Below are 25176 nucleotides of genomic sequence, written 5' to 3'. Positions count from 1 at the left end.
GTTGATTTTTATCTCATATTACATTTCTCTAACCTGTCCTTGTCTCTTTGTCTACGCTCATTTTTCAGGCCACCATCATCTCTAGCTTGAATTACTGCAGCAGCCTCTTAGTGGTCTTCCTTAGCCACTGTTGTCTTCTCGTACATTCTCTACAGGGCAGTTAGAATGATCTTTTTAAAATGCAGATGTGCCATGGAACACTACATCAAAAACTAATGATGTACTGTATGGTGACTAACATAATAAAATAAAATAAAATAAAATAAAATAAAATAAAATAAAATAAAATAAAATATTAAAAAAAAGTAAAATAAAATGCAGATGTGCTCAAGTCAGTCTCACTGCTTAAAAGTCCTCACTTGCTTCCCACAATCCTCAGGATGGCCTGCAAGATTCTATGTGGTCTGGCTCTCTCTGGGCTCAACTCAGCTCATCCTTTTCCCTCACTTTTACTACATTCTAGCTATACTTTCATTTCCTCCACTGTACCAAGTAATTTCCCAACTCAGGACCTGCACATTGTTTATTCCCATTGTCTAGAATGTTCTTTTTCCCATTTGTTTCTATGGCTAACTACTACCTTGAGGCTCAGCTTGACTGACATTACTCAGGGAGGCTGATCATCCTTGAGTATGCATCTAATTTAAGCTCTGTCACTAATCCTCCTCATAGCCTTCTTCCTTTTTCTCCACCGTGTTTATTACAATTTCTAAGTGTACAGATTGATAGAAACTGCACATCTACATACATAGAACACTGCTGCTTAGTACTTTTCTGTACGTTTGGAACAACTCTGTGAGTCATGTAAGTTCCATGAGGGTGAAAGCCACATCTGTCTTGTTTTCATATATCTCCGGTATATAATATAATGTCTAACACATATCAGGCACTCTTAAATATTTTTATGAATAAATGACCAAAGTCCTTTTCTTCTCCTTAAACCAACCCCATACGGCTGTCCAACTATACCATTTAGAGGGCGTGTAGAGTCAAAGTTTCATTCCTTAAGTATCCATTGGGTGCTTACCTAGTCAAGTGCTATGCTCTTACCCTATTGTAAGCCCAAAGAATTTAGCAAAACATACCTACCCTTGAAAAGCTTATGTTTAACTAGGGATGCAAGGCACACCTATCCAGCAAGACTTCTGCCTAAAATTATCCATAAAATGTGCCAATGCTTTTCCCACTCAATGAACACAGTATATTTTTTGTTCAGAAGGGGTGATAGCATAGGAGTGTTCTCAGGGTAAGGTTAAATGGCCCTTTGGGTGGCCCCTTGCTTAGTTCCTCACATTTCTGAATTTGGCTCTAAGCTTTGCCTATTTGGGAAATGAATTTTGTCAACCCAGAGGGAGTATATCATTTTCTTAAGACACACCCACACTAGCTAGCCAGGTTCATAAGAGGTAGATGCCTAAACCAGAATACTAATTGATTGATTTAGCATAAGCAAAAATAACTACTAACTGATTTAGCATAAGCAAAAATAACTACTAACTGATTGATTTAGCATAAGCAAAAATAACTACTAGCCTTGGACGTGCTGCATTGCCAAGGATTTCCTTTTGAAAATCCCCATTTTCACTCTTTTCAACTGACCTTCTTCCTCCCAATGGACTCTCTTTCTTTAGATATGATAAAACATTGATTGGGTTACTGTCTGGACTGGCTTTCAGCCGGGAACCTCTGCAATTTCTTGTAAGGTGACTTTGCATCTCACTGGTCGTATCTAATGTGCTTTAATTTTACTCCTCAAATTCTTAGAGTTTGGTGGGTGCTCTGTGGATTCCTAATATAATTTAGTACAACTCTTAATTGGGAGGGCAAAATGCATTTCTGACCCAGGAGTCACTGCCATTTTTTTTTTCAGGTAGAAGAAAGATTATTAAGTGGAAGGAGTAATTAATTTTTATCTTGGGCAGTTAAGCAAAGCTTTCCAGAAGAGGTGGCGTGAGAACTGACTCTCAGATTAGAAGCTTTGAGGGTGGGGTGGAGAATATGGTAAGTTCAAAGTAGAGAGAATGACTGGTATCAATGTTATATGTTATATATAATGTATATAAATGTATAAGTGTTCTTGCACACCTGTAAGGCACAGTTACATATTAGGGTAAATAAAACACAGCCCATTGGGAGTTTAGATAAGTCCGATGGCAGAGAACTCAGAGCATCTTCTGTCCCATGGCCCTCAGTCAGCCTTACAAACCCTGTGACATAGCAACTATTAACTGTTCTGCTTGCAACACTGTGCACCAGCCAAGCCTTGAGCCTGGAACTGTCAAAATCTATTCTAAGTATGCAGTGACAAATATGAGAGTCCTTCCCCTATAAGCTTCTAAATATTTTTCTCTTCTCATGGCCTTTATAAAGTATAGTTATTTCTGTAAATATACAAACTTGACTTGCCCTCCTGTCCATCCCCCCTACCAGGAGACCGTAAGTCCCAGAAAGAGAAAGAACTTTATTTTTTAATAAACTCGTTCAGATATTTGTCATTCCTATGCATGTCTTTCTACTTTTACTACATTCCTCAAGAACGTAGAGTATTGCTTGACATGTTATAAGCTTTAGGTAAATGATGTAAGACATAGCATTCTCTTAATCTCAGGAAATAAACTGAGGGTTGCTGGAGTGGGGGGTAGGGTGGGAGGGATGGGGTGACTGGGTGATAGACACTGGGGAGGGTATGTGCTATGGTGAGCGCTGTGAATTGTGCAAGACTGTTGAATCACAGATCTGTACCTCTGAAACAAATAATACATTATATGTTAAGGAAAAAAAAAAAAAGAAAATAGCAGGAGGGGAAGAATGAAGGGGGGAAATCGGAGGGGGAGATGAACCATGAGAGACGATGGACTCTGAAAAACAAACTGAGGGTTCTAGAGGGGAGGGGGTGGGAGGATGGGTTAGCCTGGTGATGGGTATTGAGGAGGGCATGTTCTGCATGGAGCACTGGGTGTTATGCACAAACAATGAATCATGGAACACTACATCAAAAACTAATGATGTAATGTATGGTGATTAACATAACAATAAAAAATATTTTAAAAAAGACATAGCATTCTCTAGCTTGGTGTTTTCATTCAACATGGTGTTTTAAGATTCATCTATGTTATAGTTCTCTTTCTTTCATTTTAACTTTGCTGTAGTATTCCATTGTATGCATATAATCACAGTGTGTTTATTTTTTTTGTCTCTTATTGGATATTTAAGTTATTTTTCCATTTGGGGGGTAACACACAACCATTTTGGAAAACAATGGGCAATATCTAGTAAAGTTGAAAATGCAGATGCTCTTCTACACAAGCAAGTCCATTCCTAGGTAATATACACTAGATCTACACTTTGCAACATAGATAGCCATTAACCACATGCGGTTGTTTAAATTTTAATTAATGGAAATTACGGAAAATGTAAATATGAACCCCTCTGTTGAACTAGCCACATTTCAGGTGCTTACTAGCCCCGTGTGGCTGGTGGCAACTGAATTGAACAGCACAGGTACAGAGCATTTCCTTCGTTACAGAAAGTTCTATTGAGCTCTCTAGTGTTACCTCAGAGAATAACTTCATTTGCATATTTGCAGTATACCGTGAATGTAAAAAGCACTTGTTATCTGTGGAATGAATGGATGTAAAAGCATTGCATCATGAGGCTGTATCTGATACATGTTAGTTGAATTCCAGGAATAACCAAAGTTAGAGGGGGGTGGGATTTGAGCAGAGTTTCAGGGTCCTGTGCATGAGTTCAGAGAGCTGAGTAAGGTGTTTATCCAGGGCAGTCAAGTGCAACATAGCAAGAAAAGGAGTTGGAATCATTAGTGTGGAGGAAATCAGATAGCCCCCAAGCTGAGAAACTGTAGCAAGAATCAGATCTGAGGCAAGACTGGGAGTGGGGAAAATGAGTCATGAGGTCAGAAGCCAAAAAGATTAAAAGGAAGCCAAGAGGTGAAGTCAAGGCAGGTCGGGGAGAGCAGTTCGGGACAGAGGCTGTGAAAAATGTGAAGCTCTCTGAGGTCTGTATTCCTGGCTTTGAGATCAAAATCTGTTCATTTCCTAAGCAGATTGCCATCACTCACAAGAGGGGGAGGCCTGTCTACTTTTGGTGGAAGCTATGGTGAGGAGAGGGTTATCTGTAAGAATGTGGAGGAAGATTAGGATTTGGCTCCCAAACAAGGAGCTGTGAACATTTGGAAGGGTGAGGGTCGGGCCTGGACTAGGCTGCTAAGAACTGCATTTCTGAGAGAGTAATTACTCTGGGAAGAGTAAGAGCCAAGGGAGGGGGGGAGCAAGTGTAGTAAAAGAACGGATCAAAAAGGAGAGGGGGACCAAGGGGGCAAGGGTCAGATGAAGACAGAATGCAATGAGAGAGGACATTATATATGTCTTTTTTTTTTTTTTTAAAGATTTTATTTATTTATTTGACAGAGACAGAGACAGCGAGAGCAGGAACACAAGCAGGGGGAGTGGGAGAGGGAGAAGCAGGCTTCCTGCTGAGCCGGGAGCCCGATGTGGGACTCGATCCCAGGACCCTGGGATCATGACTTGAGCCGAAGGCAGTCGCTTAACCAACTGAGCCACCCAGGCACCCTATATATGTCTTAATATTGGTTTTCAGATCACTGTAGAGGTCTTTCAATAAATTAAAGAAAAAAAAACCCAACTCATCAGGAATTTGGTGTGGGATTCAGAAGCCATGGGTCCGATTTAGTCAGAAAGTACAGTTCTAGCCCAGGCTTTTGCCCAGCTCTCGAGCCACTCTGTAGTCCGTTCCTGGTTTTTCTGAAAGCTTCTCCAGCCATCCCCCACCCCCACCCCACCGCAGCACCTCCCCTGCTCCGATAACTTCCACAAGTCAGAGGTAGTGATTTTAAAATTCTGGTTCATTTTTCTTTGGCAGGGAGGGGACAGGTGTGGGGCCACAGGGAAATTTGGGGATGAGTGGAGAATCAGAGCCAGCCATTGTAAAGTGCACAAGTCAAGAAAGATATCCTCTGTCATTCTCTGATATCTTGTGAAGCTTAGCTTGACAATAAAAATCCTCTCTCTCCTGGCCACCTCATAGTACAGACCGTCCAAACTCAGTTAAGATTCCAGTTACTATTTTCAAAACTCCTCAGAGTTGTGCCTACCTTCGAGAGAAATAAAACCCATCGTAGGACCAGACAAAATGAAGCTGTTTATTTGCTTGCTTATAAGAGTGCAGCCTTACCATGGCTTTTGAGAACCAAGGGCTAGAAGGGCTAGAGGTAGTTCACCCAAAGGGGCAAGCAAACCAGTCTGGCCTTAGGAAAGTAATCATTCCAGTGGAGATTGTGCATTATGAGAGTAGTCAACTGTCTACCCGAAATCTTTCCCAGTGGCTTTCTGTACCATCTAGGGATACTGACAGGGGTTTGGATTTGGTTTGGATCCCGAGCAAGGCCAGTCTGAAAGAGCTGTGTGTGTGTGTGTGTGTGTGTGCATTGCTAATTCTTTACAAAGATTACAGCCCTTTAATTCCCAAGGCCGTTTCTTGTTCTGACTCCGTTACTTCTTTCCAGCTCATGTCACTTCACTCTTCAGCCTCAAATTCCTATGCCCAGGCATAAGCCAGTCTACTGAGAGGTGGGCAACTGTCTTGGCATGCACGGGCAATCAGATTTTTGGAGAAAATTGATGAATAACCATGAGTCCAAGAGATCCATAGGGATTAGGGAATTAAAAGGCTTATTCTTGTGGTTAAACACTGGGAATGCCATCTCATTCCCGTCCACTGATTTCTCTATTATCAGCTGGTAAGCCACAAGCAGATCCCTTGTTCATCTGCCAGGATGCAAACTAGCCCTTCTTTCAAGTCCCACTTTTGTTCTCAGGCTTAGGAGCGCCACAGTTATTCCAAAAGGAATCTGGCTGGCACAGTTAATTGGACTTATTAGGTCATAATTACAGTATCACAGCATCAGCCTGCATTTTCCTGGATTTGATTACTGAACCTTCCAAATCTATATCTTTGAGTCTTGATGCCATCAGTTAGGACCCCGTGGTTGAACCTAACACACTATAAATGACTAGGCTGAATGCTTCCCTGAGCCCTAGGTTGATGAATAAACTGTTTCCTCTGCAAGGAGGTTTAGGAAAGCAATTGATCATCACAAACACTAACATGTGGAGTGCTTGCTGCATGTGACACTGTGCTTGCATTATCTCATTTCATATTTGTACAACCAACCAAAGGCAGGCACTATTATGAATATCCCATTTGCAGATGAGGAAACAGAGGGGTAAGATACCTTGCCCAAGATTACACACATAGTAAACACAGCATTGAAGTTTACCCCCATGTCTGTTTTGGTTCAGAACAAATGCTCTTAACTACTACATCATTTTGCCTCCTGGAAAGTGTCTGTCTGCTCCTTGCTTCACTAGTAAGAGCTCATCTGATTCTCATTTGTTAGAAACTGGAATACAGTAAACAGATGTTTCCGTTCTGATGAAGTGATGGTTTCCACTGTCCTGTTTTACATGTTAGTAGTGGCAGGTGTGAGAAACAGGTATTACCATCAAGAGGCAAGTGTCTTACCAGAGAAATAGGGCCCACCCGCAGGAACCTCTCCCAAACATATTTACGTGCATATAAAATAGCAAGCCAACTCATGTGAAAACTCTTAAGTGCTATGGGAGACAGCGAGGTGTTAATAGAAGGGAGGGGACATGTGTAGGGGCACCTGGGTGGCTCAGTCGTTAAGCATCTGCCTTCGGCTCAGGTCATGATCCCAGGATCCTGGGATCGAGCCCCACATCGGGCTCCCCGCTCTGCGGGAAGCCTGCTTCTCCCTCTCCCACTCCCCCTGCTTGTGTTCCCTCTCTCACTGTGTCTCTCTCTGTCAAATAAATATATAAAATCTTAAAAAAAAAAAAAGAAACAGTCGTGTAACGGTAACTTTTAATGTTAATTTAAAAATAAAATGGGCCTACCTGGGTTATTTTGGGTTTCTTGATTAGACGCTAAAGAGGAGAAATAATCAGAGATGTCCTGGTGGGTGAGCTGGGCTATGAAGGATGATTAAAATTTGAAGCGATAGGGAAGAAGGAAGAGAGACTCCAGGTCCAAGGAGGACTAGGGAAGGGACAGTAGGGGTATGGCAGAGAGGGGGGGAAATGAGCCTAGAGTGTTTATGAGCCAGCAGAAAGGAGATACTTGTAAATGCTTTGAGGAGCAAAACCCACAAAGTCAGGCATAAGGAAAATCAGGGACCAATGGGCTGAGTCATTGTTGACTGACTGATTTTTATTGTGGTAAAATACACATGACATAAAATATGTCATTTTCACCATTTTAAAGTGTACAATTCAGGGACATTACACTTGCAATGTTGCCCGACCATCACTACTGTCCAGTCGCAGAGCTTTTTCACCACACCAATGGGAACCCCATACCCATTAAGCAGTCACTCCCCATTCCCACCTCTCCCTAACCCCCTGGCAACCACGCAACTCTTCTTATCTCTGTGGATTTGCCTATTCTGAATATTCCATATAAACGGAATCAGACAATATGTGGCCTTCTGTGTCTGGCACTTAGCATATAGTTTAAAAATTCATCCAGGTTGTAGTAGGTATCAGAATTTCATTCCTGGGACACCTGGCTGGCTCAGTCGGTTAAGGTCTGCCTTCGGCTCAGAGTCCTGGGATCGAGTCCCACATCGGCTCCCTGCTCGGCGGGAAGCCTGCTTCTCCCTCTGCCTGCCCCTCCCCCTGCTTGTGCTCTCTCTCTCTCTCTCTCTCTCTGACAAATACACAAATCAAATCTTTTAAAAAAAGAGAATTTCATTCCTTTTTGTGGCTAAATCATATTTCGTGGTATGAATATACCACATTTTGTTTACTTATTCATCTGTTCATAGATATTTGGGTTGTTACCACCTTTTGGCTATTGTGACTAGAGCCTCTATGAACATTGGTAAGTAAGTTTTGGTTTGAACACTTATTTTCAGTTCTTTTGAGTGCATAACTAGCAGTGGAATTGCTAGATCATATGGTAGTTCTATGTTTAATTTATCGAGGCAAAGCCATGCTTTTCTTGAAAATCTAGCATAGTGGTTGGTTAAAAACAAGGGCTTGATGTTTGAGTTGAGTCCCAGATGTGCTACTTACTAGTTGTATGACTTTGAGCAAGGGATATAATTTCTGAGTCTCAGTTTTCTCATCAGCTGAATAAGGTTGTTTTGGGGATTACGTGGCATAATGCATAAAGCACTTAGCACAGTGCCTCGCACATAGAAAGCACTAGATAGATACATGGTAGCCCCTAAGGAATACCCTATATCAGTCTCATGCTAAATGTGACATATAGTCAACATCACAGATAAGTAGAGGCCTAGGCCTCTTATCGACTCTACTAACTACCCCTGCCCCACCTTGCAGAACTCAGGAAGCGATCTCAATTTCTAGGAAAATGAGCAACCCCGGTTCCTTAAGCCCTCCATTTTTAAATTATTTAAACTCTGTGCATATGTGGGAGCATATGCACACACACATACGTATACAAAAGGTTCTTCAAAACGTCAAAAGCCTGTGTGTATATGTGTGTGTATGTATGTGTGTGTTTTATAAAAGAGATACTTTCCAAGAAGAGGCAGTTTAATGTAGTAGTTAAGAGTCTATGTTCTTGTCAAAACAGACATGAGAGTAAATTCCAATTCTGTGTTTACAAGCTGTGTAATCTTCAGCAAGTTACCTCATCCCGCTGAGCCTCATTCTCTTCATCTGTAAACATGGGATATGAATAATAGTACCTACTCTTGTTGACTTATTGTGAGTATTAAATAAGATAATGCAAGCCTGGTGTAAGGCATATAGCAAGCACTCAGCCTTCTGTTGCTGCGGGGATACCCATAGCTTTGACTTTCCTTGCTTTCCAGCATCCCCACAAAGCCATCAAAGTGGCCCATGGGAGTCAAAGAGCTAAGGGACTTTAGCCAGACCTGAAAGAATGCCAAATGGTCATAAATATTCTTTCCAAATGACATGAAATTCCACCATAACAAAAGCAGCTCAAGACTCTGTAATCTCAGATGTATCTTTTGAGTTTCCTGCTTATGATTAGTCTCTCTGTTGGAAGTTGTATTTTTCCAAGACGGATTAGCTCCCCACCTACACAGAACAGAATCATATAGTATTTGAGCTGAAAGGGGAAGGGGCACTGAAAGGAATTAACATCTATTGTACCCTGTGCACCCAATTTGTCTTATGTGATCTTCAGAACAACCCTGTTGTGAGATAAGTATCCCTATTTCCATCTTGCAGCTGCAGAAATGGGCTCAAAAGTCACTCATGCAGAACTAGTAGCTGTCAGAACCAAGGTTTAAACCCAGATTTTTCAAAAGCATTCGATTTATTATACCACATTTGCTTTAAAGAATTTCTGGGATCTTGTTTTGCTGTTGGTGAAGCAGAAGCCAAGAAAGGTAAAATGAGTTGCCCAAGGTCACTTAGCCAGTTAATGATAAAGCAGGGGCTAGAAACCAGTTCCAAGCATGCCAGCTCATGTTGCTTTATTGCCTCTTAGTGGATGAATAATGTGGTGGTTCATCAGTTAAAAAAGTTTCAGAGATTGGAGCGAATCTGGAAATAAGTTTCATCTGTACCTTAATTACTTCCAATTCATGTTTCACAGGCTTAATTGAAAAATGTTTTTCTAGTCAGAAATGAACCAGTGCCCTGGTGTTCCCTGATGTTCACGGGTCCACTGTATTTGCTACTTGATGTTCAGAAGTAGTACATAAATTCAGGCAGTCCACAGTTGATTGCAGTTCTTTGTTCTAATCAGATGTTAATGACTGTGGGGGCACCTGGGTGGCTCAGTTGTTAAGCGTCTGCCTTCGGCTCAGTTCATGATCTCAGGGTCCTGGGATTGAGCCCCACATCGGGCTCCCTGCTCTACGGGGAGTCTGCTTCTCCCTCTCCTCCCTGCTCGTTCTCTCTCTCTCTCTCTCTCTTAAATAAATAGTCTTAAAAAAAATGTTAATGACTGTGGTGGTGAATTTTATGTGTCAACTTGGCTAGGCTCTGGTGCCCGGATGTTTGGTCAAATACCAGTTTAGATGTTGCTGTGAAGGTATTTTTTACATATGATTAACATTTAAATCAGTAGACTTTGAGTAAAGCAGATTACCTTCTATAATCTGGGTGGGCCTCATCTAATCAGTTGAAGACCTTCTGGGAAAATGACTGAGGTCCTCTGAGGAAAAAGAAATTCTGCCTCCAGGCTGCCTTTGGACTTGAGACTGCAATGTCAGCTCTTCCCTGGGTCTACAACCTGCCCTGCAGATTTTGGACTTGCCAGCCTCCCATTGTGTGGCCAGTTCAAATCAATCAAACAATCAATCAAATAAGTGTACACACACATATCCACTTAGTTCCATTTCTCTGGAGAACCGTGACTAATACAACCACCTACTAATATACCAGGCACAGTGCTAGGCTGTGAGGATATAGAGAAGAGGTCTCTGTTCAGAGATTTGTACAATATGGCAAAAAATGAGAAAGCACATTGATGAAAGTAGGACAAGGTGGGAAACAAAGCCACAAGAAAAGCATCAAGGTGTATTTCCTGATGCTCTTTACACTTGCTAATAATACTAATGATACTTAGGCTTTATCTGTAAGGGGACACTTGACTTAATTCTGAAGGAGAGACCTTGACCTGAGGCAAAAATTGACTCCCCTCCTCTCAGGCTATCCTGAGAGTTTAAATCTATTGATTGAATTTATTAATTCAGTCAACATTTATTGAATCATGGCTTCATGCATGCTATGTAATAACAAAGTGGTGATGGTCTGAGGAGCGTCAAAGTTACTAGGGCCCCTTACTAATCTTGGCCTAATCTCTGGTACCCAGGCTAGGGATGGAGAAGTCGCTTGATGTAGCTGTGGAGTGAAAACTGGGCACATAGAAGCTCCTGATCAGCCTTCTTGTCTCTCTGGCAACTTGATTTGGGCCCAACTAGACAATGCACCTATGAGCTGGGGCAGTAACCTGTCCCCAGCCTCCTACCTCCTGGTTTCTAGCACTGCCTCCTCAGTTTTCAGGCCTTATCAGTGCCTACTTTGCATGAACCACCCATCAAAAAGGCTGACCCTGGGTATTTTAGGGAAGGCTTATGCCTTTTTTTTAAAAGATTTTATTTATTTTTGACAGAGAGGGAGTGTGTACAAGCAGGGGAAGCAGCAGACAGAGGGAGAGGGAGAAGCAGGCCCCCTGCCGAGCAGGGAGCCTGACGTGGGGCTCGATCCCAGGACCCTGGGATCATGACCTGAGCCGAAGGCAGACACCCAACCATCTGAGCCACGCAGGGGCCCCAGGCTTATGCCTTTAACATGTGAATTCCACTTATTCCCCCAAACACCAGCTCTTCTCTGACTCCCTGCACTGGAGTCACATACAGTCTTGTGAGAGGGAAGATTAGTTAATGCCCATAGAATACTTAAAGAACCATGCAAGACAGCATATGAATATTTTCAAAATTCTGTCTTCTTTGCCCAGTACCTGGGCCAGTACCAGGCCTATAGAGCTTACCTGAATGGGTCTCCCTGGCTAACATGTAAGCTTCACAAGGGCAGAGTCTTTGTCCGATCCTGCTTTGTACCCCTACAATTTGGGGCCCGCTTCCACTGCTTACATCTTTAATGTGGGTGTTCCTCAGTCCTCTATCTCAGGATCTCTTCTCTTTCTGCCCAGTGTCATCAATTCACAATTCTATGCTTCAGTCCAAATCTCTCTTCCAAGCTCCAAGTCCACACATAGCTAACTGCTGAGACGTGTCTCCCTGGCTTTTCACAGTACCTCCAATTCAGTGTGTCCCAAACTGAATTCATTCTACACACACACACACACACACACACACACACGTCCAACTCTATGCTTCCCCATCTCAGCAAATGGCACTACCATTCTCCCTGTTGCTCCCTGTTGACTCCTTTCTCCTTCACCTTCCACATCTAATCATTGACCTTCATCCATTCATTCAGGTTTGAATTCTTTTTCTAAAATGATGTTTTCTAGAAAACTTCCAAATACAATAGTGCAATGAAACCCCTCCCATGTACCCATTGCTTAGCTTCAAATTTACCAGTTTATAGAAAATCGTGTTTTGTCTGTCCCCACGTCTCCGCACCCTCAATTATTTTGAGACAAACCCCAGAGATCATTTCATCTACATTTAATTATGCATCTCTTCAAAGTAAGTTACAAAAACATCCAGAATCCCATTACCACACCACAACCAAAATTCACAATGATCAAATATCCAGTCAGTGTTCAGATTTCCTCATTTTTTTATAAATGTCATTGCTTTCTTACATTTGAATAGCTAAATAAAGCCCCCACATTGCAACTTGATAAGTCTCTTAAATCACTTTAATCTAGTTCCCCCCTTATTCCTGCCTTTTTCTCCTTGCCATCTTTTGCTGAGAAAAACTGCATCATTTATGCTCTAAGAGTTTCCCACAGTTTTGATTCTTGATTGCTGTTCCCCTGGAGTTACTGTAACATTATTGTAAAGTATTGGTTGTTAGCTTTAGAGACTTGATCATATTCCAGTTCTCTTTCTCCAAGACTATTTCATCAGGCGGCTTTATTCTTTCAACGTGAGGCACAAAATGTCTGCAATGTCTGCTCGTTTCTCTTTCTGTGGTGTTAGCAGCCATTAATATTCATCATCTCAGTCCGTTACTTCATAGGGGCTTGCAAATGTTGATTCTATACTTCTGTCTTTTCCTCTAGGAGAAACACCCCTTCGTTGATTTCTATGGTTACCCCAAGTTCATTCAGGAAAGGCGGGATAAATGCTTGACTCTGCCACTGCTCCTTTTTAAATTTTTTATTTTTTTAAAGATTTTATTTATTTATTTGACAGAGATATGGTGAGAGAGGGAACACAAGCAGGGGGAGTGGGAGAGGGAGAAGCAGGCTTCCCGCAGAGCAGGGAGCCCGATGCGGGGCTCACTGCTCCCTTTTTGAAACCAATTTTTAAAGTAGTTATTTCCCTAGCATCCTCCAAAGGTGACCAGTGAAGGGTTTTCGCTGGAGGTGGGATGAGGGAGGGAGAGTTACTGTTATGAACTCACGGAGCTTTATATATTTTAAGCATCTCGTTTTTTCCACTTATCATTACCAATGATCAAATCACCACTTACTTGGCCATTGGCTGTTAAGTCCCTTTGAGCATCCTATTAGTTTTTTGTAACAGCTCTACTGAGGTACAATTGACATACAGTACACTGCACATATTTAAAGTGTACGGTTTGATAAATTTAGACATACGTATACAACCATGAAACCATCACCGCAATCAGGATAATGAACGTATCCATCACTCCCAAATGTTTCCTTATGCCCTTTTGTAATCCTTCCCCTCACATTGCTCCACCACTCCCCATCCCTGGATAATAACAAATCTGCTTTATGTCACTATAGGTTAAATTTCATTTCTCAGAGTGCTATGTAAAAGGAAATATAGAACATATATGTGCTTTTTTACTGGCTTTTTTCCCCTTAGCATTATTATTTTCATATTCATTCATGATACTGCCTGTATTAATAGTCCCTTATAAGATATGTGATTTGCAAATATTTTCTCCCAGTCTTAGCTTGTCTTTACATTCTCTTAAAGATATCTTTCCAAAATTAGAAGGTTTTAATTTGGATGAAGTCCAATTTCTCAATTTTTTTCTTTTTTACATCAAGTTCTTGGTGTCGTATCTAAGAAATCTTGGCCTAATCTAAGGGCACAAAGATTTTTCTCCTGATTTTTCTACTGAAAGCTTTAAAGTTTTGGGCTTGCATTTAGGTCTACAATCCATTTTCAGTTAACTTCTGTATATGGTGTGAAGTGCAGATCAAAGTCCATTCTCTCTCTCTCTCTCGCATATGGATGTCCAATTGTTCCAGCATCATTTGCTGAAGACTGTCCTTTCTCTGCTGAATTGCCTTTGCAACTTTGTTGAAAATCAGTTGACCATATTTTTATGGGCCTATTTCTGGGCTCTCTACTCTGTTCCATTGATATATTTGTCTACATTTACACCAATAACACATTGTCATATTAAGTCTTTGAAGTCAAGTCCTATAAGTCTTAAAGCTTTGTTTTTCCATTTCAAAGTTGTTTTGGCTATTCTAGGGTCTTTTGAATTTCCATATGCATTTTAAAACTGCACTGAATGTATGGGGCGCCTGGGTGGCTCAGTCGTTGAGCGACTGCCTTCGGCTCAGGTCATGATCCTGGAGTCCCAGGATCGAGCCCCGCATCGGGCTCCCTGCTTGGCAGGAAGCCTGCTTCTCCCTCTCCCACTCCCCCTGCTTGTGTTCCCTCTCTCGCTGTGTCTCTCTCTGTCAAATAAATAAATAAAATTTAAAAAAAAAAACCCAAAACTGCACTGAATGTATGATGATCAATGGGGGAGAAATGGGTTTCAACAATAGCTTTCCATATTTTTTTTAGGTCTTCTTTAATTTTCTCAGCAATTAAGTTTTCAGTGTACAGGTTTTGTACATGTTTTGTTAGATGTATCCCTAAGTGTTTCAAACATTTGATGCTATCACATGGTATTTTTAATTTCAATTTGCAATTGTTATTAATATATAAAAATATAATTTATTTTGTATATTGATCTTGTATCACCAGACATTGCTATACTTATTTATTAGTTCTGGTAGCTTTTTTGTAGATGTCATATATTTTTTACATTGTCATCTGTGAATTAAGACAGTTTTACTTCTTCCTTTCAAATTTGGACTTCTTTTCCCTACCATGCTTTGTCAGACTGGCTAGAACCGGCAGCACAATGTTGAATAGAGGTGCAAATGTGGGTAGCTTTCCCCTGCTCCCAATCTTAGTGGAGAAAGCATTCAGACTTTTACCATAAGATACAATGTTACCTGTAGGATTTTTCAAAGATACTCTTTAGCAGCATGAAGAAGTTCCCCTTTTTTTTTCTAGTCTGCTTTGAGTTTTTATCAGGAATAGATGTTGAATTTTGTCAAATCATCTTTCTGCATCTACTGAGGTAATCATGTTTCTTTTTCCTTTTTGGTCTGCTGATATGGCGAATTATACTGATTGATTTTTGAAGGTTAAACCAACCTAACATTGCTGGGACAAATTGCACTTGGTCATAATGTACCATAATTTTTTATATATCATTAGATTCAATTTTCCTAAATTTTTGTAAGAAACTTTGTGTCTGTACTCCTGAAAGATATCCTGTAGTGGTAATTTTGACTCATAAAATGAGTTAGAGAAACTCATGAAATGAGTTTCAATTTTCTGGAAGAGTTTGTATAGGACTGGTATTATTTATTCCTTAAAACATTTGATAGAAATCACCAGGGAGACTATCTGGCTTAGGAGTTTTCTTTGTGAGGAGATTTTAACTACAAAAAAATTTTTATAAATCGAGATAGGACTAGTCAGATTATCTATTTCTTCTTCAGTGAGCTTTAATAGTTTGTATATTTCAAAGGAATTACCAAAAATGTAGTTGAGTCTTTGCCACAGATGAGCTTTCTGAAATCAGTTTTTCATTTCATTTTGCCTAGAAACAAAAAGAAAAGTAGATGAGTTTCAAAGCCATGAAACATAGAATCAGAGACAGAAACACTGGACTGCTCTTTTTTGCTTATGGGCTTTGGCTAAGGCCAAAAAGTTTGAACTGGAGTTTGAACTTCACTTGTGACATATAGTGCTGGGTTTTTTTGTTGTTGTTTTGTTTTTGCATGATTCTTTTTAAAGTCTGTTCCCACCAACCAAGTAGACTACTTGACTAGTTTCTATTTTCTGCATATGAGAAGGGATTAGGTCTGCTTCTCCTAATTTTAGAAATGCAGGCATACGTGACAAGTTGGTTTGTCTTGTTCACCCTGCAAGCAAAATTAAAATTAACTTCTGAAAGGATTTACAGCTTAAAATTGCAGCCATAAAATTAGGTAAAAGTAACATGCTGTTCTTGGCAAATGAAGACAGAGATCCTGGTCTGCTATTTACTGGGTTTTGGGGGGAGGGGGTTTCCCTCTCAGTTTCCTTCTAATCATGAGGGATGGATTTGCTACAAGCCATTCTTTTTTCCTGGTTCAGGTTCTCCTCCCCATGTCATCTTTCCTCATCTCTGAGCAAGGCAAAACATCTTTAGCCTCATCTACATCAGTGGGCCTTAGAGACAGAAGTTAAATATCTAGCTACATATTATCTTTATGGAAACAGCCTGTATTTGTCTCGCATTTTGTCTCCTTCTCATAGTTGCCACTGCTGGTGAACTCCACATGGACTTACCATCCATTTTAGCTAGACATTTGTTAGACTCCCTTCCCCTAGTACAAAATACAGAAATGGCAGTGTCCTTGATCATTGGGACTCTATAACAGATGAGTTGGTCTGTCAAGATATTTCTAACAAGATGCAGCCCCTGTCCTGGAAGGCCCAATCCTTCCTATAGCTGTAGGTTCAAATCTTAAGAGAGCTTATCAACTCTTCCATTCTAACTTAGGCTCCCAACTAGAAACCCTAAAGGATTTTGTTTTCAAATCCTTGGAATGATTTTCCTAAAGACATATTATAAACGAATGATAAGGCTCTGGGCCAAGCCACTAAAGCCCGTGACACTGTATACCTAAAGTCTAATAGCAAGAGTAGGCTCACAAAAAGTAGAAGGACGTGCAGCCTCACCATGCATTGCACAGCTGAGGAAACAGGCTCAGCCTAACCACTCAAAATAATCTCACATATTATTATTAAAAAAACTGTCATCACAATTTATCTGAAGTAGTCAAAAGGGAAAGCTATTAGAGTGGGCAATGAATACCATACAAAAATAGTGCTATTGTTGGAAAAGAGAGAAGGCAACATTTAAGAAAGGATATGTGAATGTATCATATATGAATTATATCTCAATAAAATTGTTACAAGAAAGAAAGAGAAAGGATGTGACTAGAATTTCCAGAGAAATGGATGGAATATGAGAAGCATTCCAAGAAAATGGACCCTCTGATAAACAGACCTCTAGGAGTAGAATATTCGAGGTGCTAGGTGGGTCTGCAATGGTAGGTTGAGCCTGATCTAGAAGGGCCCTTAAAGGTTATACTTGGATTTTGAACTTTGCAACTTTTCAGGTAGGAAGGAGTCATCAAAGGTTCTTGAGAGAAGATAGAATATAACATAGCATCTAAGTTCTAGAAAGTATCTCTTTACCTTTTTCAATGATACTTTTCACTTTCTTCTTTTGATTATAGTTATCTCCTTCATTAGGTTTGAAGTTCCTCGAGTGCAATAAATGTTTTCTAAATATTTGTCTTTCTCCATAGCATCCAACATAGTGCCTTGATACACAGCAGATGTGCATGAAAGGTTGTCCTCAAATCAGTGAAGTGGATTTGGTGTGAGAAAGCCTCGGTTCTAGTCTTGTCCCTTTCTGGCCAGGCCCCCTCTACTTAATTATGTCTTAGATCCACTCACTCCTCCCCATCCAACTTCCATGACCCTTGTTCAGGCCACCATGACTGCAACAGTCTCTTAATTGGTCTCCCACCCCACTACCCACCCTCCTGTCCATTATCCTTACTGCCATTAGAACATTTTTCCTCAAGTATCAATCTGATCAAGTTATTCCCTACTTAAAATTATTCAGTGACTTCTTGTTGTTCTGGGATAAAAATGAACCTCCCTAACATGGCCAATGAGATCTCACACAAGCAGGCATTTCCCTGCCTGTACATCATCATCTCATGTCACTGTCCTCTCTGCTTTCTTGTTCCAGTCACTCTGGCTTTCTTTAAGTCTCTCCTATGTGTCATGCTCTCTTTCACCACAGGGCATATGCCTATATTGTCTCCTCTTCCTGGAAGATTCTCTGCCTCACTCCTGTCCCTTGACTTAGTTTATGCCACCTTATTCTTCAGACCTCAGTTAAACTCTACTTCCTTAGATAAACCTTCGCTGATCCCACCATGGAGGCCAAGTGCCCCTGGCATATGCCCTCATGTCCTTCTGTTGGTGTCCTTTGTATCATATAGCACAACTATAATTAAAAGATTATCATTTACTCTCCCAATGTCTGTCTCCCCTACAAGATTTTACAGCAAAGAAGCAAGTCTATTTTATTGAACGGTATACTCCCAGGGTATAATCCAGTGCCTGGCACAAAGTAAGCAGGCATTCAGTAAGTCTTTGTTGAATGAAAGAAGAATGTTTATGTCTTAATGACTTAAGTATTGTAAAGTTTCCTAGCACCCTGTGTTTCTCTGTCACACTTTTCACAATTATTATTCTTTAAATATTTGTATAATTGATCTGTATTCCATATGAGAATATAAGCTCCCTGATGGCACGGACTATATTTATTTTTTAAACTGAATTATAGTTTACAAGCAATGAAAGGTACAGATTATAAACATATACTTTCAGGTGCCTGGGTGGCTCAGTTGGTTAAACGTCCAACTCTTGATTTTGGCTCAGGTCATGATCTCAGGGTTGTGAGATTGAGCCCCACCCACATCGGGCTCCAGGCTCAGCAGGGAGTCTGCTTGAGACTCTCTTCCTCCCCCTCTGCCCCCTCCTAGCTTGTGTGTGTGTACACGCACACACTCTCTCTCTTTCTAAAAATAAGTGTCTTTATAAAATGTTTAAAAAACGTATACTTTCACGAGTTTTGACAAATGTGTACACTCATAAACATCACCCCAAACAAAATATAGACCATGTCTGCCATCCCAGAAAGTACCCTTCTACCTCTGAGTCAACTTCACCCTCTCCCCCCGCCCCCCGCCGCAGAGATAACCACTATAATGATTTCTGTTACCTCGGACTTGCTTTGCCTATTCTAGAGCTTTGTATAAGTGGATTCATACTAAATGTGCTCTTATGTGGGGCTTCTCCAATGTCTGTGAGATTCATCCATGCAGTTACGTGTATCACTAGTTTGTTCGGGGGCACCTGGGTAGCTCAGTGGTTAAGTGTCTGCCTTCGGCTCAGGTCATGATCCCGGAGTCCTGGGATAGAGCCCTGCATCTGGCTCCCTGCTCAGCAGGAAGCCTGCTTCTCCCTCTGCCTGCCGCTCTGCCTACTTGTGCTCTCTCTCTCTCTCTCTCTCTCTCTCTCGCTGTTAAATAAATAAATAAAAATCTTTATAAAAAAATAATTTGTTCATTTTTAAATTCTTGAATGGTGTCCCATTGTACGAATATACTACAATTTGTTTATCCATTCACCCATTGGTGGAAATTTGAGCTCTTTCCACTTTGGGGTTATTATGAATAAAGCTCTATGAACATTCCCATACAAGTCATATTCGATGGTTTTTTTGTTTTTTTTTTTGTTTTTTTAAAGATTTTGTTTATTTATTTGAGAGAGAGAATGAGACAGAGAGAGAGAGCATGAGATGGGAGAGGATCAGAGGGAGAAGCAGACTCCCGGCTGAGCAGGGAGCCCGATGTGGGACTCGATCCCAGGACTCCAGGATCATGACCTGAGCCGAAGGCAGTCGCTTAACCAACTGAGCCACCCAGGCGCCCCATATTCAATGTTTTTATCATCATATCCCCACCACCTAGCACAGTGCCTGGCACTCAGTAAATACTCATTGAGCAAATGAATCAATCTAATCCTCACATTGTCAGTTATAACTCTACCTTTCCTTCCTGCTTTGGATATTAGGATGCAAATGAGGAAGAGTGACCCAATTGCAGAAACTCAACTACCCTCTTAATTTTCTAAAAAGTAAGTTGCAGAGTTTGTACTTTAAATATTATTACTAGCCTTTCCTTTAACACACCTCACAACCAAACTTGTCACATATGCCACTGGTTGGATTTCCAGATTAAAAAATAGGACATAGAGTTAAATTTAAATTTCAGATAAACAACAAATGGGTTTTTCCTATTATAAGTGTGTCCCCAATATTGCATGGAACATATTCATGCTAATTTGGGACACACAAAAAGCGTTTCCTTGTTTTTCTGAAATTCAAATTTAACTCAACGCTGCCTGCATTTTTGTTTGCTAAATCTGGTCACCCTATGTGTGAACTGTGGGACCTCTCATCCTTAGGCCCTTTCCAGCCTTAAAGCTTAAAGATTCCTCACCTGCTCCCAGTGAATGGCCCTAGGAAATGCTGTCTTTTCACAGCTGCTCAGTAAGTACTTACTGGCAAGGGAGAGGGAGGTATCTACTTTAAGAACATTATGGGCAACATTTAGTTTGTCTATTTGTGTGCTAAGCATTTGCTTGCTAAATTCATTTTAAGGTCTCACTGAACAGTACATCCCTGTGGGCCCTGGTTCAATCTGGCTGGCTAGGGCTTTTCCAAGTGAAATCCAGCATGGCTGTTCTCCTCCCCACCCCGTCCCCATCAGCTGTGTTTGTGGATGTGTGCGAACACAGACAGATGTCAGATGGAAATGCCTTCCTGAACTACTCAGTAATGTCTGGTATCAGCGTCATCCTTAAAATAAAGTGTGGGTGACAAGTTCCACCTGGTAAGCAGCCAGCTCCCACAGATCACTTCCTTCTTTCCCCAGAGCCTTTCATTCATAAACTCAGAGGGAGCTGTTCTTAAAAAGCAAATGCACATTAAACATGGAACAAGACTCAGCTTGGTTTAATGTGCGTATGTGTGTAAATTTCAATGAACAGGTTGTGTTTTAAAATTGCTCAAAGTAAAGCCAGACTCTCTGTATTATTAGCCTGAAGTTCGGAAACCTAGACAGATGCTAAAGGGGCGTGGCTTGTTAGGGGAACACTAGCCATGGTCATGAATGTGGCCCCAGGAATAGATCTGATTCAGCCAAAGAGGCCTCTCTGCGTTTCTGGGCCCTGAGATACCCGCAACTGATAAAATGGCATCTCAGCATCTTGTATCACTTTTCCCTTTTAGAAGTTTAGCTGTGCACTGAAAAAAGAAACCCTGACTTTGAGTCTTTGCTTTGTAATTTAACTAGCAAGTGACACAGCTCTCTAAGTTTCGGGTTTGTGTGGGGCTTTTTTTCATCTGAAAAATGGACATATAAAAATTCTTCTTTTGTATGTTCCAAAAAGATTTATGAGAATCATATATGAAGGTTGTTTAGAAAGTGTAGAAATGATACAAGTAGTATTATTATAAGGCAAGTAGACTAATGTTGATTAAGAAAATGCAAAAGAAGAAAACGGGCACCTCTCTCTTGACCCTTATCTTTCTTTTTCTGACTCCTCAATTTTAGGCTAATTCCTGGAACTAGTGGCAGTGGTTCTGATGGGGAAAAAAAAAAACAAAAAACGAGACAGAGAGTGAGGATACCAGAGTTCCTATCCCAGCTCTGACACTTGAACTTCCAATATGGAAGAAGTCACTGACAGCTCAGCCTCCATTTCCTCATCTTGAAAATGCAGATCAGTCACTGAGTGGGCCCCTGTGAGGTAGGGCAGGCACAGTGCTAGATACTGGAACTATAAATAATACCAGCTAACATATGTCGAGCATACTAGATGTGCCAGGCATTTTGCTAGGGACATTATCTCTAACCTCATGAAACCTACGAAGTAAAATTTATCCCTATTTTATAGTTCACAACATGGAGGCTTAGAGGGTTGGTTTTAAATTGATTTGCCTTATGGTGAATAAATCAAAGTCTTCAATCTCAGAGGAACTTACTGTCTGGGAGGGTAGTTGAAGATATAAAGAAATCATTGTAATATTGTGTATGGGTGTATGTTCCTACACATACCTGTACATCTGAAATACCCATTTCAGACTTGTGGTAGGAAATCAAATGAGATTTGGTGTGAAAGGTGTTTTGAAGAAACCTCAAGTTACCAAAATGGAATAGTTCTGTTACGTTGTATGAAACCAGGATTGAACAACCATTTCAACCATTTACCGAGATACTTCAAGGAGAAATTATTCTATTCCATTCTATCTCATTTTGCACTATGTAGAGTAGTAACAGTCCCTAGCCTCTCTATGGCATCACCTCTTCTTTCTTCTGAGATCCGGTCACAACTCAGAAACCCACACATTTCTTCAACTTCGCCAGAATCCATCATCCATCGATTCTATTACCCTTTTCACTGCCTCTTACCCACTGCCTGCCTGTGCTCACTTCCCTCCTTAGGAAGCCTAGATTCCATGGTCCACCATTACAATTCCTTTGTTCTGTACACCTTTGAATCCTTTGCCTTTCTTGTCCTTTATCACTCTCACCTAACAGAACCCAACTTTGATTAAATCCATTTCTTCCGCTAATCTGCATCTATACCCACATGGCTGAACAAGGCTAAAGAAAACCTCACAGTGTTGATAACTGGTGTTCCTTTAAGTTTATGACCACTCACCTCAAGTGGGCCCTTAGAGCTGCCTTGCAGTCCTACCATGTTTCCCTGGTTCTCCTTCCTGAAATTGCTGTGGTCCAGATTGTCACATGGCTAAATCAGTTGGTATGTTCTCATCCCGCATTTTACTTGACTTATCAACAATTCAGCACGGTTTGTCACTCTTTCCCTACATTTCCTCCCTTGGTAGTATCATCTAGTCTTGTGTCTCTTTATACACACACATGGTGGCAGAGACGGTGCTCACCAGATAATCCCTGTTCTCTCCTACTTTCCATGCTCTTAGGTCATCCACCGTGTCTAGTTCTTGCAAAGGTCAATATGAACAGAACACATCAGGGGGAAATTCAGAGAAAGGTTTAGCATCTGAAACTGGAGTGGAGTGGAGTTGCTACACAGATGCAGCTTGAAAATCCAAGTCACCTTCGGAAAAAAAAAAAAAAAAAGCCACTAAGGAGACCCACCTCTCCCTCATTGGATCGTGACATGAATAAAAAATAAACTTTAGTTGTTTTAAACCACTGATATTTGGGGTTTGTGACTATAACAGAGTCAAGTCTGTACTGACCAAAGCACTACGTGTACATGTCCAAGCTAGTCATTCTCCCTGGGACTCCAGATTCCATAGCTAGCTGACCTACGGAATCTACTAGCCATCTGACTTCTCCACTTAGATGTCTACCAGACATCTCAAAACCAGAATTCTCAAATGTATTTTTTAAGATTTTATTTATTTGCGAGAGAGAGAGAGAGAGCACAAGCGGGGGTGGGGGGAGGAACAGAGGGAGAGGAAGAAACAGATCCTCGCTGAGTAGGGAGCCCAATGCCGGGCTCAATCCCAGGATCCCGAGATCATGACCTGAGCCAAAGGTAGATGCTTCACTGAATGAGCCACCCAGGTGCCCTCAAAACCAGAATCCTTGACCTCCCTTTCAAAGTTGCTACTCCAACAGGAGATGTCACTCCTGGGCTCAAGACCATTTTTTTTTTTTTTAAGATTTTATTTATTTATTTATTAGAGAGCGAGCGAGAGAGAAACAGCATGAGAGGGGAGAGGGTCAGAGGGAGAAGCAGGCTCCCTGCTGAGCCGGGAGCCCGATGTGGGACTCGATCCCAGGACTCCGGGATCATGACCTGAGCTGAAGGCAGTCGCTTAACCAACTGAGCCACCCAGGCACCCTCAAAACCATTTTTTAAAGTTTTTCTTTATAGTCCAGTTAGTGAACATACAGTGTAATATGAGTTTCAGGTGTACAATACAGTGCTCCAACACTTCCATACATCACCCTGTGCTCATCAGAACAAGTGCCCTCCTTAATCCCCATCACCTCGTTCCCCCATCCCCCCACCCACCTCCCCTCTGATAACCATCAGTTTGTTCTCTAGAGTTAAGAGTTTCCTTCTTGATTTGTCTCTCTGCCTCTCGTTTTTTCCCCTTTGCTCATTTGTTTCCAAAGGCAAAGTTCTTACAGTGGTCTCTAAAATCTTTCACAATCTAGCTCCTATTACATCTCTGACCTCATCATCATTTCTATCACTTTTACTCCATCCCAGCACTCTGGCCTCCTTGCTGCTCAGCCAAAACATCAAGCATGCTCTCTCATCTCCCGCCTTTGCTCTTGCTCTTCCCTTTGCCTGGAACACTTTTACCCCAGATTGACTACTTAGCTCACTCCCTCATTTTCTCTAGCAGGAGTCCTCAAACTTTTCTGTGCAGCAGAATCACCCAAAGTGCTTGTTAAAACACAGATTACTGGGCCCCACTCTGAAGTTTATGATTGATTAGGTCTAGGAGGGGGCAATAATTTACATTTCTAACAGGTTTCCAGAGCTAATGACACTGGCCCAAGGACCATGCTTAAAGAAACACTATTCTCTGCTCAGAAGTTACCATATGAGGGCACCTGGGTGGCTCAGTCGGTTAAGCTTCTGCCTTCGGCTCAGGTCATGATCCCGGGGTCCTGGGATCGAGTACCGAGTTGGGCTCCTTGCTCAGCAGGGAGCCGGCTTCTCCCTCTCCCTCTGCCTGCTGCTTCCCCTGTTTGGGTTCTTTCTCTCCCTTTATCTCTCTCTCTCTAACAAATAAATAAAATCTTAAAACAAAACAAAATAAAATATTTAAAAAAAGAAATCACTGAGAAGGAAAAACTGGCACTGGGTCGTGGCGGGAGGGGGTTTGGAATGGGTCTTCACCAAGACGATGGTGTTTGAGCTGGGTTTTGAAGAATGCATAGAAGTTTGGTTTGTGATAAATGGGAAAAGGGGGTAGGGAAGGCATTTTGGACAAGGGAACCAGCATCAGCAAATGGATAGATGTGATACTGGTGATAGATAGATACTGGTGCTATTAAAAATACTACACGATCAATTATATGCAGATATCAACAAGTCCAAATGGATGTCCTAACCAAGCTGAGTGGCTATCAGCCGTAGACAAATTGGCATGGATATATCGTTGCATCCCACTTGACTCCTAGCTCCAGAGGGAGGCCAGGGTGTTGCAGATATGCAAGAGTGTGGCATAGCTAATATCCATGTAATAATAATAACTGACACCGAGTGCTCACCATGAGCCAGGCACTGTGCTTTCCGTGCTTTATCTTTTTTTTTTTTTTTTAAGATTTTATTTATTTATTTGACAGAGAGAGACACAGCAAGAGAGGGAACACAAGCATGGGGAGCGGGAGAGGGAGAAGCAGGCTTCCCGCGGAGCAGGGAGCCCGATGCGGGGCTCGATCCCAGGACCCTGGGATCATGACCTGAGCTGAAGGCAGATGCTCAACAACTGAGCCACCCAGGTGCCCCCGTGCTTTATCTTATTGAATCCTCCAACCAATCCC

At 41.4% G+C, this 25176-nt stretch overlaps 1 protein-coding gene across 2 annotated transcripts in view; it reads left to right on the top strand.

Annotated features, from left to right (window-relative positions):
- The window catches only part of COL4A6 (collagen type IV alpha 6 chain), a 274938-nt gene that overhangs the window by 100767 nt on the left and 148995 nt on the right, over positions 1–25176 (top strand). The gene's annotated exons all lie outside the window — the stretch shown is intronic.

This window comes from Mirounga angustirostris, unplaced genomic scaffold (assembly GCF_029215605.1).
Source record: "Mirounga angustirostris isolate CCGP_5_RB_7025 unplaced genomic scaffold, mMirAng1.0.hap1 SCAF_11, whole genome shotgun sequence".
NCBI lineage: Eukaryota > Metazoa > Chordata > Mammalia > Carnivora > Phocidae > Mirounga > Mirounga angustirostris.
This window is presented reverse-complemented; position numbering and strand designations above follow the sequence as displayed.